This window comes from Protopterus annectens, chromosome 1.part1, assembly GCF_019279795.1.
Source record: "Protopterus annectens isolate FY-2018-M chromosome 1.part1, PAN1.0, whole genome shotgun sequence".
NCBI lineage: Eukaryota > Metazoa > Chordata > Ceratodontiformes > Protopteridae > Protopterus > Protopterus annectens.
In genome coordinates, this window is record NC_056726.1 from 1,225,716,163 (window position 1) to 1,225,736,118 (window position 19,956).

Sequence of the window (19,956 nt, forward strand, 5' to 3'; positions counted from 1 at the left end):
ATACTGGATTTATCGATTTTGAACACATACCTGGACATTCCAAAATTCAAAATGCTGACTTTGCAGCAGCTTCTGCCCATGCTGGGCAAGAATGCTTGGCTGATGACATTAGACCTAAAAGAGGCATACCTGCATGTCCCAATAAGAGAATCGTGCAGAAGATACCTCAGATTCAAGGCTGGCTTAATGCATTACCAATTCTCTGCACTGCCCTTTGGCTTATCTACTGCACCCAGGGTCTTTATAAAGTGCCTGGCACCAGTAACTGCATTTTGCAGACAAAGAAGTATACAAATATATCCTTACTTAGACAACTGTCTCATTCAAGCAGAGAACAAGGACATTCTTCTTCAACATCTGGCATTTGTGAAAAGGCTTCTAACATGCCTAGGGTACACAATAAATGAAAGTAAATCACAACTGGTGCCCTCTCAAAAGATAACATTCCTGGGTGCAAGCTTGAATACAACTGCCCAGATGGCTTACCACACGCCAGATAAGCAAAGGCAACTGACTACTTACTTCAAACTGATGGCAACAAAGACCCACTTATCTGCAAGATAAATTCTGCAGGCTCTGGGCTTCATGGCATCCTGCATCCTACTGATTCCATATGCAAGACTGCATATGAGGAAACTTCAGTGGTACCTGAAAAGTTTATGGAGTCAGTATTCTCACAGTCTGGAAGCAATGATTCCTCTCATACCCTGCCTACAACAGGAGTTTCTATGGTGGTCAAAGGCATGTCACCAAAACATGGGACGGCCCTTCACTCTCCCCCCTGCCAGCCAAATCTTAACAACAGATGATTTGGATTATGCCTGGGGGGCCCACATGGCAGGAAGATGCATTCAGGGCATATGGACCCCAAAACAAATGCATCTGCATGTCAACCAGAAAGAGATGCTAGCTGTTCAAAATATCCTAACAGCCTTCAAGGACTTACTTCATCCAGGACAACTACTGATAAAGACGGACAACACCACAGTCATGTGGTATATAAACAAGCAAGGAAGCACACACTCATACCCCCTTTGTAGATTAGCCATGGCACTGTGGGACACAGCTTTGACCTACCAAATACATCTTCAAGCTCAATTCCTGCCAGGAAAACAAAATACACAGGCAGACGATTTAAGCAGAAACCTTATGGATCCTCACGAGTGGAAACTAAATCCACAAGTCTTCAGCATGATAACACAGAAATGGGGGAGCCCTGACATAGATCTATTTGCATCTCCTCAAAATTATCAGTTGAAAAGATTCTGCACAAGAACTTATCACAGACAAGCATGGAAAGTGGACACCCTATCCTTCAGTTGGGAAAACCTATCAGTTTACTCCTTTCCTCCTCTGCCTGTTCTCCCCAAGGTCCTCCTAAAAGTCAGACAAGAGAAACCAAAGATGATACTAATTGCCCCGGACTGGCCCCGCCAATACTAGTACCCAATCCTAAGGAACTTCTCAATACCCAGCTTGGACCTTACCTCAAAGACCTCAACTACTGTCCCAGCAAAACAATCAGATCCTGCACAATCAACTACAGGCACTGAACCTGGCAGCATGGCTGATCATGTAGTTATACAAACAACACCTCTCAGTAAAGCTGTGATGGATATCATTTTGGAAGCCAGAAGGCCTAGTGCTAGAAAATCTTATGCTGACAAATGGAAGAGATTCTGTGCTTGGAATCAAGCACAAGGAACTATTACAGCAGAACTAAATATTCCTCAGATATTACAATACTTAACTGAGATACTTGACAAAGGCCTATCCTTCTCATCAATCAAAATCCATGCCTCTGTCATTTCGGCACATTATAATACAGAGCCACCAATCTTTTCTCATCCTTTACTAAAGCAGTATCTTAGAGGAGCCAAAAATTTAAGGCCTCCTAGAAGATCACCATTATCTGCATGGGACCTCAATTATGTGTTGGAAAAGCTCACCCTGCCTTCATTTGAACCAGCTGTTACCGCTGATATAAAGTTCTTATCATGGAAAACAGCTCTGCTATTAGCAATTACTTCAGCAAGAAGAGTTTCAGAGCTACAGGCCCTCATGGCTGTAGAGCCTTTTATCATATTTTACCCAGACAGGGTGTCTCTGAGAACAAATCCTACTTTTATGCCTAAGGTGGTTTCCAGTGTGGCTCTTAACCAAACAATTCATCTGCCAACTTTTTATCCAAATCCACAGAACAAAGGGGAGAGAATTCTGCATTCCTTGGACGTACACAGACAGCTAAGATACTACTTGAGCAAGATTAAAGCTCTAAGAAAAACTGAGTAATTACTCGTGTCATATGCTGCAGGATCAGAAGGAAAGGCTATTTCAAAGCAGACAATTTCAAAGTGTATAAGTCACTGCATCCGTTTCTGCTACTTACACCATGGTAAACCTGTGCCCAAGGGCATTAGGTCTCATTCCACCAGAGCTGCAGCTACTTCAGCAGCCTTTTTCAGAGGAGTACCAACCAAAGACATTCTAGAGGCTGCTACTTGGAGTTCTGTTCACACCTTTACAAAGCATTATCATTTGCCTCTCTACTTTAAGTCCAGGACAGGCTTTTCCACTGCAGTGCTGCAGGGCCTTATAGCCGCACCTAATGCTGTTTAGCTCCAGCCTCCCAACCATAGCTTTGGGATTCTACCCAAATGTAATGATTGCAACAGTGAAACACAAAGAACATATCCAAATTCCATCGAGCTACGTGCTCGAGAGACTTGAACCTCAGCACTGAAATAAATAGGACATGCTGGAGGGACAGATTCATAACCCAGATGCTCCCTTCACTCTGGAATAAAATCCCAGTCCAGGTTAGGCAGAGTCCCTCATTGACTCTCTTCAAGAGGAAACTTGATGAGTGGATGGGAGATCATAGGTTTACCCCGGGTATCACTTCTGTGTCACTGTTAGACAGAGGCACAGTATACTAACCTCGAAAAAGAGCATAGCAAAATTAATTTAAAATGGGTGGCAAAAGCCAAACACACTCTGGCTAGGCTTATAAATGCCCTAGGGCAGATAGCCTGGTATGAACCTATGAACCTATGATAGTACAGTTGTGTACACTTACCATAAATATAGATGTTCGAGTGTATTCACTGTTGCAGTCCAGGTTACCCTCCTGCCATCCCCCTGTCATTCTGGAGTTTATCTTTCCTTCTCCATCTTCTACAACCTATGTGGTGTATTTGCTTGTAGATGAAGGTAAAGTTTATATTGATATATGTGTGTGTGTATATATATATATATATATATATATATATATATATATATATATATATATATATATTATTTTTTTTTGCTACCTTTTTGGGGGCACCTGACATTGGGGGCAAGAAAAACTAAAGAAAATGGCATCGGCTGCATGTTTTATACCCCTGACGACCTGACATCATGGAAGAGAAGACAGCAACCGACGCAGGACCCAAGACTTTGGAATTCAGGCCGACTGAGGGCAACCTGCCAGCAGATTACCCAAATGTAATGACTGCAACAGTGAATACACTCGACCATCTATATTTATGGTAAGTGTACACAACTGTACTTTTGTTGGAGTCTTCACAGTTGCAGATAAGAACCCAGTTGAGGTTTTGATTAGTTTTTCTGTTTGTTTTGTGCTGTTTGGGTTTCATGTCATACAGGAAGGGTAAATGCCAGTGTGGGAGACTGAGTCCCCATAAAGATCGCTACACTAAGTGCCTTTTTTGCTTAGGTGCTGCTCACGACTATATGTCCTGCTCGATTTGTCAGGTGTTTGTCCCCAAAACTCTTCATAGTAGGATTTCTTCCCTTAACTTGTATCTTGAGAACCAGTGCCTTAAGCTTCTTGCTGGAGATACTATGGATGGAACTTCCTGTTCTGAGGGTCAGCCGTCAGGGAAGAAGAAGGTGCATAAGGTAAGGACAGAATCTTCTGCTGTCCTTCCTCTGCTGGGTGTTTCTCCTGAGGTTGTTTTGAACCCAGAGGTTCGCCCGGTTGTCTTGTCAGTTTCTTCTACCATGTTTGGGTTGGAGGCTGGTGAGGATCTGGCAGGCAGCACATCTGACGAGGCTTTCCAGCTGTTCATTTCGGATGTTCAGAAGGAACCACAGTTGATTGTTTCTGAGGGATCTAGAGAGGTTCTGCAGTTTCTCTTTAGGGAAGAGGTTCCTACTACTGTTGTGGAATGCCGTCCTGAGTTTGGGCCTTCTTGAGTTTCCAGGATGGATGTCCCCATAAGGAAAAAACAGAAAACTAATCATGTTACTGCTGTTCCTGGGAATCCACAGAGTGAGTGGCAGACCTTTACTAAGGGGTTATTTGATACTTTACTGGTGCTGAGGCCTCCCCAAGGGGTTTTGTTTCCTGCTTGTTCTTGGCCGTCTTCTCCTAAAGGGTCTAGGGACTTGAATTCTTCTGAGGTGGATTCTGATGAGGACTCCCTTGCTTATTCTACCCAGATTCCTTCTCCTTTAGACTATGGGTCTGAGGAGGAGGATTCTCATACTCTAGATAATCCTTCTGAGGAAATTTCCTTTGGTGACACAATCTCTAGAATGATGGATTTTTTTTAAAGTGGGATTGTGTCCAGTTTCAGATATCCATAAGAGGTACTATGACTGACTGCCGATGAAATCTCTTAAACCTGCGACCATTCCTCCTGTCTTGCCTGCTTTTTTGGATGTTTTTCCAATGCTTCTAAAGTGCTGGAGTATCTGCCCCCTGCTCCCAATAAGTCTGATAGGTTTTATAGGGTGCCTGAGGATTGTTCCTTTTTGTTTAAATGTCCTGCTTCTGACCCCTCTGTGGTGTCTGTAGCCTCTGATAAGCCGTCTCAACTGCTTCCTTCGTCCAAGTTACTACCTTCTGACAAGGACAGTAGAACCATGGATAGGCTGGGTAAGAACTTCTATATTTCAGCTGCCCTAGCTTTTAGGGCTATTAATTATCAGACCCATATCTCTAGGTATGTCTTGGCTCTTCTTTCTCAGGCTTGTCAGCTTCTTTCTGATCTTCCTGACTCTGAGAATAAATCTGCTATTTCCTTGCTTGGGACTTTTCTCTCAGGTAGTTCATCATTCTATCAAATGTAGTTATGATGCAACAGATACCTCTTCTAGAGCTGCTGCTTTTGGTTCATTTCTGAGGTGATACTCTTGGCTTCAGCTTCAACCTTTGCCCAATGATATTAAGGCTAAGTTGCTGGATGCTTCTCTGGATAATGCATTTTTTTTTTGGTGAAGCAACTGTTCGTTTATTTAAGTCTCTTCAGGAGAAGGGGAAGGCTTTACAGGAGCTTAAGCATGTCTTTTGTTTCTCCTGTGCCTAGATTTCAGTGAAACTACCCTTCTAAGCCAGCCTTTGTTCGTAGGCAGTCTCGCCCTCCTCCTAAAGGTAAAAAGGGTAGTAAATGGACTCCTCCTGCTAAGGCCACTCAGACTGTGGGGATTCTTAAGCCTTCATTTCCTTACAAACCATGTGCTCTCTGACTATCCACCTGTTCCCAGCCACATTCCTCTTTCTTTTAGCCTTTCTCTTTCTCTTCCTGTTTGGCTGTGAATCACCCAGGATTCTTGGGTTCTGTCAGTCATTTGGCAGGGGTATTCATGGTCTGTATTTCCAACCCTCCTTTTATGGGCATTCCTCATCCTCCTCGGGAACAACTTCCATTTTTCCCAGAGGTTCTTCAGGACCTCCTATCTCAGGGTACTATTCAAGAAGTGCCTGTGTCCAAAAGGGGGAAGGGGTTTTATCCCATAATGTTTCTAGTGCCCAGAAAAGAAGGCACTTGACAGCCTATTCTAGACCTCTCACATCTAAACACCTTTCTGAAGGTGCCTTCCTTTCGGATGTTGTCCCTTCAGTCCCTTTTTCCTCTCTTGCTCATTCAGGCCCTTCTGGTGTCCCTGGACCTCAAGGATGCTTATCTTCATATTCTGATCCATCCTGTTTTCAGAAGATTTTTGTGTTTCTGTATTGCTTCCTGGCATTTTCAGTTCTGTGTTTTGCCCTTTGGCCTTTCTACTGCCCCAAGGATATTCACCAAATGCCTTGCTCCTGTGATTGCTTTTGCAGGCTTCAAGGAATCCACATCTTTCCTTATTTGGATGACCTACTGATTCAGGTGTCTTTTCCAGAGGCCCTTTTGCAAAATTTTCATGTTACCATTTCCCTTCTTCAGAACCTGGGGTTCACAATAATTCCCTGACTCCTTCTCAGGATCATGTCTTTTTGAGTTGCAGGATTCAAATGGTACCAATGATGGCGTTCCTGCCTCCTCCAAAGGCATTAACTTTCATTTCCTTCCTTCAAACTCTTCTTCAGCCAGGGAGTTTCTGAGAGCTCTGGGGTTCATGGCTTCCACCATTCCGATGCTTCCTCTGGCCAAACCCCACATAAGGAAGTTCCAGTGGTTTCTGAAGTCGGTGTGGCTTCAGCATGTGCATCCTCTAGACTTTCCTGTTCCTCTTCTCCCGTGCCTCAAGAAGTCTGCGGTGGATTCAGCAGTTGTCTCTGAATCCAGGGCTCCGTTTTCAACCTCCTCATCCCTCTCAGAATCTGTTCACAGGTGCTTCAGATGTAGGATGGGAAGCTACATTTGGGTCCCTGAGGGTTCAGGGAGTGTGGTCGCCTCGTCAGCAGAAGGACCACATCAACATCAAAGAGATGACAGCTCTTCTGTAGGCTCTTCAGGCCTTTCATCCTCTCTTCTCTCCGGGGCCTCTCAGGGTATTCACAGACAAAACCACAGTCATGTGGTATATCAACAAACGGGTGTACGAGATCTTACCATCTTTGCCAGCTGGCACTTCTGGTATGGGATCTGGCTACCCAGTATCAAGTGTCTCTTCAGGCGGTTTATATTCCTTCAGATCAGAATGTTGTGGCAGACAGTCTAAGCAGATCCTTCACTCAATCCACCAAATGGATGCTTCACAGGGAAGTCTTTCTGGACATTGTTCACCAATGGGTACTCCTGAAGTGGATATCTTTGCCGCCCCTCTGAACAGGCAACTTCCTCTGTTTTGTGCCAGAGTCCCAGGTCCTCTGGTATGGAAGGTGGATACCCTCTCCTTTTCTTGGAAGGTGATGTTTCTTTATGCATTCCTTCCCCTTCCTCTCATTCTGAGAGTCCTGTTCAAGATTCAACAGGATGCTCCCAAAAACTTGTTGGTGACCCCCTTTTGGCCACGACAGCACTGGTTCCCTCTACGTCTGCATTTAGTCAAGGGCAATCATCACACGTTACCTCACAGGGTGGATCTCCTTACACAAGACAAAGAGGTCTCTCATCCATCCCCACCTGTTCACTTCAACTGACACTGTGGGTGACAGGGTTTTGATCCCTTATAGACACCTTCTTTCTGAGGACATGCTGTAGGAGGCCAGGAAATCTTACTTGTCTAAATAGAAGAGGTTTTCTATTTGGTGTCTTAAATGTGAACTGGACCCAATTTCTGTGATGTTCCCTTGGTTCTGTCTTATTTGTGTGAGTTGCTCAATGCTGGTTTTGCCTATTCTTCTATTAAGGCCCACTTATCAGCTCTTTCTGCTTGTCTGCTCATTAGCTTCTAGATTTGAAGCTAAGCAATTTCTTAAAGGTGTCCTTAATATTGGGCATCCCAGGAAGCCTATTCCTCCTCCCTGGGATCTTAATCTCATTCTAAACAAATTGACTTGGACTCCTTTTGAGCTTGCTGTTTCAGCTTTCTTACAATATTGTTCTTGGACGACTGTTCTTTTGTCAGCTCTTACTTCTGCCAGATGGGTGTCTGAGTTGCATGCCCTTATGGCTTGTCCACTTTTTCTGATATTTCATGAAGACAGGGTGTCCTTGCATACTAATCCTTCTTTCATGCCCAAGGTGGTTAATGAGTTGTCACTTAATCAGTAAATTAATTTCCCTACTTTTCCCCCTCTTCCCAGTCTGACAGTGAGAGAGTGTTGCACACCTGAGATGTACATAGACAGCTCAGATTTTATTTGGGTAAAACTAAAGCTATAAATAAATAAATAAATAAATAATAAAACAATTGGGTTTCTAAGGCTATTTCCTTTTATTACACTTTTCATGGTGAGAGCCTTCCTTCTTCTGTAAAGGCTCATTCTACTAGAGCCATGACTTCTTCTGGTTCCGTTTTCAAAGGCTCAGACACTAATTCTATTCTTGATGCTGCTACTTGAACTTCTGTGCATACCTTTACCAAACATTACCAGTTGGATGGCATCTCCAGGGCTAGGGATGGTTTTGCTGATGCCATTCTTCATGGCCTCTTGGAGGGCTCTGCTGCTTCTTCCTCCCAAGTTTTGTCTTGAGCTTTGGCACTCTCCCATTTGTAAAGAATACTGCAGCAGTGAATGTAAGGGCATAGTACAGTTGTGTAAAATCTTACGGTAGATGTCCTTGCCTTCACTACTGCAGTAGTCACTCCCTCCCTCCACCCCCCCCTGGTCTTTTTCTTTCCTGGATGTGCAGGTTCTCCTTGGTTTTCAATGGACTGCTGTTCCTACTGGGGCAGTCAGTTCTGAGGATGGTACGCCTGAATGTCATGTTTATACCCTTCCCTGCAAAAGGAATGTGTAGGTGACATTCAGCATACCTTAAAGCAATGGTAGACTTTGGTAAATTGGCCAGTGGGAGGGCTTCACGGCAGGGAATCCCCATTTGTAAGGAATACTGCAGTGGTGAAGGTAAGGACATCTGCCGTTATGGTATGATTTTACACAACTGTACTGTCTTTGACCAAAACATAACTAAGAAAATTTCTCACAACTTTTAGATAAGAGTATGGCATCCAGGTCAACAAAGTTATAGTACCATTCTACCCTAACCTTATCAGACCTTTCATTGAATACAATGCCCCTATTTGGCAAGTATCTAACCAGACACTTGCAACAGTTGGAACGCCCACAAAGGATGTTATTCATGTTTCACTGTTGCAGTTATTACATTTGGGTAATCTGCTGGCAGGTTGCCCTCAATCGGCCTGATTAACAAAGTCTTGGGTCCTGTGTCGGTTGCTGTCCCTTCTTCCATGACATCAGGTCGTCAGGGTATAAAACATGCAGCCAACGCCATTACATCAGTCTTTCTTGCCGTGTGGTGCCCGAAGCAGAAGCAGTTCGCAAGTGCCAGTCAGCCGACTCCTGAAATTTTCGTTTCGAGTTTCAGAACCGAAGTCTTCAACTTAAAGCTAAGTACCCTATTGGGGAAACGTTTTGTTGCTCCTTACCGATGTCAGTAAAAGTTAATAATTGCATTACTTGTGGAAAGCAAATACCTCATAAAAATTTTAATTTATACTGTATTCCTTGCCTAGGCCCTGACCACGACATACCTTACTGTCAGCTTTGTGCTTTATTTAATCAGCGCACTATCCGTCATCAGTACATTTTTGCCTCTAAATATTTCGGTTTAATTATCCAGAAATGACGCCGGTTAGCCATCCGAAATGCAAAGATAAAGACAGAGACCGGCCATCGAGTTCCAAAACTGTTGATGACGCTTCTCCTAAGCCAGTTGCCAGTTCGCCGGTACTCAGTGAGGCACTTTCGCAGCCCCTGATACCCGCTACTTCTGACTCGCAGGCCTCTACTGAGACCCATTCAGATTCTGGTATGCTGTGAGATGCTTCACCTATGGAACCCGCGGATGTCTCTACCTTGGATGGGTCTGGAGCCGCTGTGCAGGCACCGGTTTTTAAGGGTGTATTCAGGCCTACAGACTTTCATATTAAACCTACTCCACCTTCAATACTAAGGCCTAAATCTCAATCTATGTCTAAAAAAACGATGCCCAGGCCACATGTTCAGGTCCCTATGCCTAAAAAACAAATTATCAAAATGGCTGAAGATCTAATTACTCTAATCAGGGGTAGTCAACCCCCCCCCCCCTTCTAAGAGGCCTAGGGCTAAGCTTGACTATGAATCTTCTGATCAGGACTCTGTTTCTTCTGACTGTTCTAATGACCTGAATTTGTCCACACCTACTTATGAGGATTCTGATGCAGAGGATTCCATTCCCTCTGCTTCCCCTCGAGGACTTTTTTGGGGGAACCTTTACATACCTTAAGGGAGCATTTCCACTGGGAATGTCAGGAATTTTCTGATTCAAAAAAGAGGCTTAGGGATTTCCTTCTTCTACCTCAGCACAGGCCTTTGGCTATACCTCCTGTACTAGACGTTGTTGATGATGTGTTTACGGAATCCGGTATGGCCCCTGATTCCCTGCCTCCGGCTCCTAGTAAACCTGACAGATACTACAGGGTTCTTGAGTCCCACAAGTTCCTTTTCAAAAATCCTGTTGCAGATCCAGAAACCATTTCTCAGGGGCCCAAGGGCATTAAGGCTTCTACTGCTAAAAATCCTACCCCTTCTGATAGAGACTTCAGGGCGCTGGATAGATTGGGTAAAAAAGTTTATATTTCTGCAACCTTGGCAATCAGTGCTTTAAACTGCAAATTTCATATGTTAAAATATCAACAGCATATTATAGGACTGCTTAAACAAAAAATGATGTTGATTTCTGACTGTGTGGAAAATAAAGATTTACAGGATTTATTGCATTCTGATGAACAAGTTGGAAAACATACTTTGCAATGTGGTTTTGATTCTTTAGAGGCCTCCTCCAGGGCTGCTGTTACTGGATCTGTGCTTAGAAGGCATGCTTGGCTTAAGGAGCAATCTCTGCCTGATCATGTTAAAGCAAAATCGTTGGATGCTCCTTTAAATCAGGACCGCCTGTTTGGCAATAAGGCTGAAGAAGTTCTAAAAAAGATGGAAGATAAAGCTAAATCTATGCAAACTGTAAAAGATTTCTTACAAGTGCAACCTACAAGATTTAGTAGGCAATGGCCTACTAAGAATTGGTCCTTTCCAGCTCCTTCCAGATCCTGTCAAGCCAAACCCAGACAGACCAAAAGCACCAGGTTTCAGTCCCTGGGGACTCTCAGAACTAAGCAATGGGGGCCTCCACTTCCAAATCTGGAAATAACAAGACACCCCCTATGGTAAACAGTCTCAATGACTTTCCTTTAAAATTACCAGGCACTTTCCTTTTAGCTGCCCCTTTGGGGGGAAAGATTGATCTTCATACAAAAAACTGGGAACTCATAACCCAGGACAAATGGGTTTTAATTATAGTGTCCCAGGGATACAGATTTCATTTCCACACGTTGCCAACACCACACGGGTGGCCAGACCTGCCCCCAAATCAGTGGGCAGAGGCTCAAAAACAAGTACTTTCCCTCTTAAACATGGGGGCTATTCAGCCAGTACCAGAAGGAGAAAAGGGACAAGGTTTCTATTCCAGGATTTTCCTGGTACCCAGAAAATACAAATCATGGTGTCCAGTTCTGGACCTGTCTACTCTAAACACCTTTCTGGACATTCCAAAATAATTCAAGATGCTGACTCTTCACCAGTTACTTCCTATGCTAGGCAAAGATGCCTGGTTGGCAACTCTAGATTTAAAAGAAGCATGCCTGCACATCACAATCAGGGAATCTTGCAGAAGATACCTATGCTTCAAAGCAGGCTACTTGCGTTATCAGTTTTCTGCACTGCCCTTTGAATTGTCTACTGCGCCCAAGGAATTCACAAAGTGCTTGGCTCCAGTAACTGCATTTTGCAGGTAAAGAAATATTCAGATATATCCATACCTGGACGACTGTCTAATTCAGGCAGAAAACCAGGGCATACTTCCTTTTGGGAAGACAGTTTGTGACACCTTAGTCCAGAGCGACAATGACGGGAAGACTCTGTCTGCCGTCGGAGTCCGCTTCTCTAGCCCTCAAAGATCCTTTCCTAGGAATCAGAGAGGGCAGAAGAAGATGTGGTTCCAAAAATCTCAGTTTTCCCGGGACACTCAGGACAACACATCCCGTAGAGGCAGAGGGGGACAAGACAGACACTGCCCCAGAGGTAGAGGGGGTCCAAGGAACTTTGGGTCGAGGGAGACCTTCTCAGACAGACCCGTGCAGCAACCCTGAGGGGTTGCTCGACTGTCCTACTCTGGAGACAGTCTGGGGAAGATTGTCATTGCCCCTTATAGCTTGGGAGTCCATCACGACGGACCGCTGGGTGCTCCAAATAATATCCAGAGGATACTCCATCCCGTTCATTGCCCCACATATACAATCAAAGCACCTCCTGTCTGAATGTCCCACCCACTCAAAGGGAGGCCACAGCGGACGAAATTTCAAAGCTGCTTTACAATCGGGCCATTGAATCGGTCCCCCCAGATCAGTCCGGATTAGGCGTTTACCCCAGGTTCTTTTTAGTGCCAAAAAAGACGGGGGACCTCAGACCCATATTGGACCTGTCTACCCTAAATCTGTCAGTAGCCAAGCAGAAATTCCGGATGGTCACCTTACAGTCCATCCTACATTATCTCCAAGGATGCGACTGGATGTGCTCAATAGACCTCCAGGACGCTTACTACCACATCAAGATTTGCAGAAGCTCCAGGATATTTCTTCACTTCCAGCTGGGAGCCAATCATTTCCAGTTCAGAGCCCTACCCTTTGGTCTCATCACAGCCCCCAGGGTGTTTACCAAGGTTATGGCAGTAGTAGCGGCTCACCTGAGGCTTCAGGGAATTCAGGTGTTTACTTGCCTAGACGATTGGCTCCTCACTGCTACCACCAAGTGTCTACTTTGCATGGCCAGAGACTCCTTCATGCATCTTGCAGTCAGTCTAGGGATCACCATCAACATCTACAAGTCCCACCTAAATCCGACACAGACCTTGGAATTCATAGGGGCATGGTTGGACACTCTACTATTACAAGTTTTTCTCACTCAGGACAGGGTCCAGAACCTACGGGCCCGTGTGTCAGTGATCCTTGGCCCCAGGACACTGATGGCAAGTGACATTCTCCATGCACTAGGCTCCATGGCAGCAGCAATTTCAATTCTACCATGTGCGTGCCTTCACATGAGGGTGATTCAGTGGATCTTGGCAGTTCAGTGGTCTTGGTTAGACCTCCCCATGGACTACCCTATACGGATCAGCAGAGCCTGCAAGGCTTCTCTTCTCTGGTGGCTCCAGTCGCCGGAAATCTTGGCAGGTCATCCATTCTTAACATTCCCAGCCCAAGCCACAGTGACCATGGACACCTCCCAGCTCGGGTGGGGGTGGCACTTTTGGGGAAGGACAGTCCAAGGCACATGGTCCCAAACCGAGACCAGATTGCATATCAGTGTTCTGGAGATGAGGGCAGTGCTTTTAGAATTGCAAGCCTTTCACACTGTTCTCCCCCCGGGGAAGATTGCAGTTCAGTCAGACAACATGTCCACTGTCTGGAACATCAACAAACAAGAAGGGACTAGATCTTACCCTCTCTGCCGTGAGGCCATGAGAGTGTGGGAGTGGGCGATTTCCACCAGTTGGTTTCTGATTGCAATGCACATCCCGGAACGTTCCAACATTTTAGTGGACAGATTGAGTCGGGCTATTCTAATGCCATATGAGTGGTCTCTGAAACTGTCAGTAGCGGATGAGATCTTCCTAGCGTGGGGACACCCTTGCTGCAATCTCTTCGCATCTCCTTCCAACGCAAAGTGCAGTGAGTTCTTCGCTCCGATCCCCTCCCCTGGGGACTCCCCCAGAGATGCTCTAGTCCATGCTTGGCCTCCCGGGTTACTGTATGCCTATCCCCCACTACCTCTCATTCTGAAGTTTCTTCAGAAAGCTTACTGACTGGGGTGCAAAGTGATCCTCATTGCCCCGTTCTGGCCTTGTCAAGTGTGGTTCCCCTTCCTCTGGTCTCATGCTCTAACTCCTCCATGGATTCTGGATCCCTGCCTGGATCTCATATCCCATCCCTCGGGCATCAGTCCGCCCAACCTGGACAGCCTCAAGCTGACGGCTTGGTTGCTCCAGTTCCCCTGACCACTAGGACTCCCGTTTTATCATCTTTGGTAAAGAGTATTCTGGTGGCATCCCTCAAAGCTTCCACTAGGAAGGTTTATCGCAGCAAATGGAAACACTTCACCATTTGGGCTTCTCAGAGAAACATAGATCCATTTGCTGCCCCGGTTCCTGCAGTGGTGGAGTTTTTGTCATATATTTTTCAACAAGGGGCTAGTTCCTCCATAGTGAAAGTACAACTGGCAGCCATATCTAATTTTCATATTGGCGAAAATTTGAATGATCTGGTCTCCTTGAGATTGTGCAAGGCCTGCCTAAAAGGTATTTTTCTCTTGCGTCCCCCAGTTAAGATTTCCATCCCTCCTTGGGACCTTACTCTAGTTCTGCAGGCATTGGTGGCACCCCCTTTTGAACCAGCAGCATCAGTAGACTTAAAATTTCTGTCCTGGAAGACAGCCTTTTTAGTGGCCATTACTTCAGCTAAAAGGGTTTCTGAGATCCAAGCTTTGTCTGCAGTGCCCCCCTACTTGATCTTTCATAAAGACAGGGTTTTGCTTCGCACAAACCCTTCTTTCTTACTGAAAGTGGCTTCTGAATCTAATATTAACCAGATGATTAATCTGCCTGTGCTCTTTCCAAATTTCCAGGGTGAATATAAGCTGCACTTGCTAGATGTTCATAGACAGCTTAATTTCTATTTACACAGGACTAAACAATTTTGCAAGTCTGACCAATTATTCATGTCTTTTTCTGGACCCTTTTTGGGCAAGGCCGTTTCCAAGGTCTCCTTAGCCAGGTGGATTACACATTGTATACTGCAAGTCTATAGGGATAAATGCCTATCCCCACCTGGTCCTATTAAAGCTCATTCCACCAGATCTATGGCAACTTTTGCTGCTTTTTGGTCTAGGGTTTCTCTGGATGATGTCTGTGCAGCAGCGACCTGGGCAAGGTCACATACATTTATCTCTCATTATAAGTTGGATTTGATCTTTAGAGGGAGAGCATCCTTTGGCTCTGCGGTGCTCAGGAATATCCTTCCATGAGGGCCTACCAGGAGTTTTGGTAGCTGGGGACTCAGGTTGCAGATAAATGAAGTTAACTACTTCAGATAAAGAAGTTATGTACTCACCATAACGTTCCATAGTTATACTTAATTTTCTGCAACCATCCCTCCCTCCTTCCCCTGGACCTGTTCTAGGTTAACGTTATTGAGTTGCTAATAGTTTGGTTAGTGGCAAACTCGATCTGAGGGAAGGTAGGAGAGGTGAGGGATTATGGGTAAGGGGAGGAGCTTGGAGCAGATGCTTGATAAAATGTTGCCGGCTCAGATCCGATATGGATCCAAATACCCACAGGTTGCAGAAAATGAAGTATAACTACTCAGATGGACTCTTATGGTGAGTACATAACTTCTTTTTTCATACTGAGAGTTATATTTTCTGTTTGGGAGTGCTCTATCCGAGCTTTTCTGTGCATTTTTGATTTAGTGAGGTTTCTGTGTTCTAATCTAGTCTGTTTACTGTTAAAAGCATTCTCTAGAGTCTGTTTGCTCCTTGATCTGTTTAAAACTTTCATTTAGTGGCTACAGCTAGGAACTAATAGTTTCCTCACCCACCCTCCCTAGTGTTGTGGTGTTTTTATACTTGGTGGCTTTGCAGTTGCCCAGCCATACTATATATTTGATCTGTGAAACTCCTCCCAGTGTAGTGTCATTAGTTCATTCAATCTAATAGAGAACATTTGTGAAGGCCAACCTGCTCAGATTCTTAACCTTGAATTAACTTCTGTTCCAGCTTTCTCCATTTCCAGTTTACTGAAAAAAAAAATATTCTAAGCTTGCTTCCCCCCTTTCCTGTAAAAAGACTTGTCCAGATAAAGATTTGCTGTACCCAAGACTGTCTGTAAGCTCCTGCTTAGCTAGGGTTAAACTATTCCTGGCGCCATAAAGTGTGCTCTTCAAATTTTCCCTTGCAACTAGCCAGCTTTTTAGTTTTAGTACTCAAATCTGTTTCTTTGAGCTCAGCACTTGTTCATAACTCATTGTAAGCACTAAACAGGCTGCAAATTACTACAGCACTCAACTTTCCTCACTTGTGTAGAGGAAAACTGTTTTTAGTACTTAATAAATAAGCACCTATCGAGGTATGTCTAAAGGTCAGCTCCCAGTGTTTTCTCCTGTCTACCTGATGAATCTGGGCATCTTGGGACAATGCAGCAATTGCCTCATGTACAGACAACCCTCCCTCCTACCACCCAACACTATGACCTGTGAGAGATGCACTTATATAGTCAAGCTGGAAGCAAAACTCTCTTCACCAAAGACTGGAATAGACAGTCAAGAGGAGAAGGTAAACACTTGCACCGCACCACACTCATCACATAGTCCCTCAAAACCTACACCACCAAAACACACACACACAAGCACAAAACACACACCTACATTTGCGGAGGCTCTCAGTAAAAATCTGCCCAAACAACCAAGACCTCCAAAGCAGAAATGCAAGCAACCTCCACCCCCCCAACACAACCCAAATGACACACAGCCCAAATACTCAGTGTGCCACTCAACTACAGCCCATAAGGCATAACGTACCCAACACTCTAGTCATAGGTGACTCTACAGTCAGGCACACTGATGTTCCACTCCCCAGGCTAAACAAGGAGAAAGTTACTGTCAGCTGCCTGTCAGGTGCCAGGATCCGCCAAATAATGCACGCACTGAGGTCACACCACAACAAGTACAAATATGACTCTGTCATTGTCCATGTTAGTGTGAATGACCTGAGACGTACCTCCCTGGACTACATGAAAAGAGACATGGAGGAGGTCTCCGATCTTGTAGCCCAGGCAGGTATGACCCTAGCCCTGAGTAGCATCCTGCCATCACCCAGAGTGATACCACAGTACAAGGACAAAATGATTGACTTCAACAATTGGCTAAGCTTCTGGTGTCATTCTAAGGGAATCCAGTATCTGTCTGCCTGGGATGACATGATCGACAGACCACGCTGCTTTACCAGAGATGGCCTGCACCTGTCGCCCTTTGGATTCCGGATACTGGCAAAGGCTCTTGCCACCCCTATAGTGCCTTTTTTAGGCAAGGTTCAAATGACAAATTCACCACCATAACAGATACAAGCAAGCAAAATCCGAGGGTAATGCTACTCAATGCTAGAAGTCTAAACCTTAAAATGCACTCACTCAAGGCACTCCTTAAAATGGAGAACATCAACATCTGTGCTGTGACAGAGACCTGGTTCAAAGCTCCAGAGAGCACCCCTGCATTACCAGGCTATAATTCATACCACACCTTTCGGCCACCAAACCAGGACTGAAACACTAAAGGTGGAGACGTGTCCATATTCAACAAGGATATCCACACCTCCAAGCTAGTTACTCAGAATAATGCATCCGAGATTATCCAAGTTCAACTAACTCTGGGCAAAACCGCAATCCAAATTGTAGCTTGCTACAGACCCCTCACCATGCCCCAGGATTCCCACTGATACACTGGAAAATATTAAGATACAACCCAACACCCTAATAATTGGTGATTTCAACTACCCCACCCTTAACTGGGAAAACTACTCGTGTACCAACTCTTTTGCTCAACGTTTTCTGGAATTCATCAATTCCAACGGCTTAGATCAACTTATTCACACCCCCACCAGGGGCAGCAATATCCTAGACGTGGTCATCACCAACATGGGTGACCGGTGTTCCACACCAGAGGTCAGCTCCTGGTTGGTCAGATCCGACCATAAGCTAATCATCCTAAACATCCACATCCCGCACCCACGCCCCATTAGGGAAACAATCATAAAAAATTTCCCCAAAGCCAACTTCATGCTTCTTAAGACAGAAGTGGCAAACTTCACGGCACCCCTGCAGATGTACAATAGAGGTACGACTGCTGAATCCTACACAAATGCACTTTATAAGCACTTACACGAGTGCATGGATCGTGCTATCCCTAACAGAACCAAGATGCTATCCTCTTAAAAAAAGGAAGCCAATCTGGTGGTCTTTTGCCATAAACAAACTCTACAACAGAAGAAAGAAACTGTTGCAAAAAAGAATAAAATCCCATGATTGGAGGAACTCCCTGGTCAACCTCAGTAAGAAGCTGAGATCCCTCATAAAATCCTCCAAAGCTAGTTATGAAAACAAAATTGCCACCGATTCTAAAGACAACCACAAAGCATTCTATAGCTATGTCAAGAATCTCAATGGTAACACTCAGATCTGCTCTGAGTTACAGCACAATGACACTAAGTATACAGAACCAACTGATATTGCCAACATCCTGGCAGATAGGTTCAGTGCTAACTTTACTCCCCCTCTCACCCCCTAAAGGGCCCATCTTTATACTGGAAGAATGCAACGTTCCTGTAATCACGGCTGCACAGGTAAAAACCTCACTCTCCAAAGCCAAGAACGCAGCATCCATGGGACCTGACAACATCCCAGGCTGCCTTCTACATGAACTACAGAATGAACTGGCACCCCACCTAAGTACCATGTTCAATTATAGCTTCACCTCAGGCTTTGTACCCATTGAATGGCGCACCGCGACAGTTATCCCACTCCACAAAGGGGGGGGGTCACAACAGATCCCGGGAACTACCACCCCATTAGCTTGACAAGCCTGGTCTGCAAGGCCATGGAACGTATCATCATAGAACTTATAAACAAAGACATTGGAGATCTCCAAACTCTGGACCCCACACAGTTCGGGTTTGTAAAAGGCAGATCATGACTCCTAAACCTGAAAGATTTCTTTGAAGCAGTCACCAAAGCTATAGATGAGGGTAAGGTGGTTCACACAGCCTATCTAGATCTCGCCACGGCGTTCAACACCACCCCCCACTCTGGAATTATAGATAAACTCACTAAACTAGGTATAAAATCCCTATGTCACAAGATGGGTTACCAACAGGCTTACTGACAGAACCCACACTGTGAAAGTAGCAGACTCCAAATCAGACTTCAGACCAGTGACAAGTGGAGTACCATGGGGTTCAGTCCTGGGTCCTCTCCTGTTTGGTATCTACTTCTCTGAAGTACAGGCTAACACAGAAGGTCTTTGGCTAACTAAATTTGCAGATGACTGCAAACTAGGAGCCATAATTGAAACTCCTAACGATGTGGACATCCTACAAAAGGGCCTCACTGAGACAGATGTCTGGTGTCAAAGCCATGGTCTCAAGCTCAATGCCAAAAAAGTGCATTGTCATCCCCTTTGTTAAAAACTCTGTACCCATGAACTACCACATAAGCAGTAGTTTACTTAACACCGAAAGTGTGATAAGAGACCTTGGGACACAGGTTGACATTAGTCTCTCCTTTGATAGTCACATCGCCACAGTGATCAGGAAATCCTTCTACGTGGCACACCTCATCACAAAAGGTTTCTCATCCAGAAAAAAGAGATCATTGTTCCTCTCCACTCATCACTCATTAGACCCATTATAGAGTACAACACCCCTTTTGGTATGTACCTCACAAGACATATGCAATAACTGGAAAGGCCACAGAAATACCTCACAAAGAGGATTACTGGCCTTAAACAGATGCCCTACACAGAACGACCCAAAAAACTCCAGCTTTACTCCGTCGCATTTCGCCTATTCAGAGGCGATCTCTGCCTAACATACAAAGCTATGTCAAATCCAGAGCTGTTGGACATGCTCCACTTAAAGAAATCTCAATCCCTCCAAGCTACATGCTCTAGGGACCTAAACCTTGTCACCACAATAAACATAACATGCTGGAGGGATACATTCCTGTCTCAGAGACTTCCAATACTCTGGAACAGACTACCTATCTATGTCAAACAGAGCTCCTCATTAGCACTCTTCAAGAAAAATCTTGATGATTGGATGGGTAATAGGAAATTCACCCCGGGGATCACTTCTGTGGCTCTGCTTGACAGGGGCACAGGAAAATAATTTTCTTGGGTGGCGAAAGCCAGGGTACCTTTTTGCTAGGCATGTATAAGCCCTAGGGCCAATAGTCTAGTACCTACCTATGACTATGTAAGGGAGCATATTTAATGGGAGATGGTGTGGCTACTTTCTAAGGTTAATGT

At 44.9% G+C, this 19,956-nt stretch overlaps 1 protein-coding gene across 1 annotated transcript in view; it reads left to right on the top strand.

The window, feature by feature from the left end:
• Positions 1–19,956, top strand: part of LOC122809446 (glutamic acid-rich protein-like) — a 62,654-nt gene that overhangs the window by 38,775 nt on the left and 3,923 nt on the right. The window lies entirely within an intron of this gene.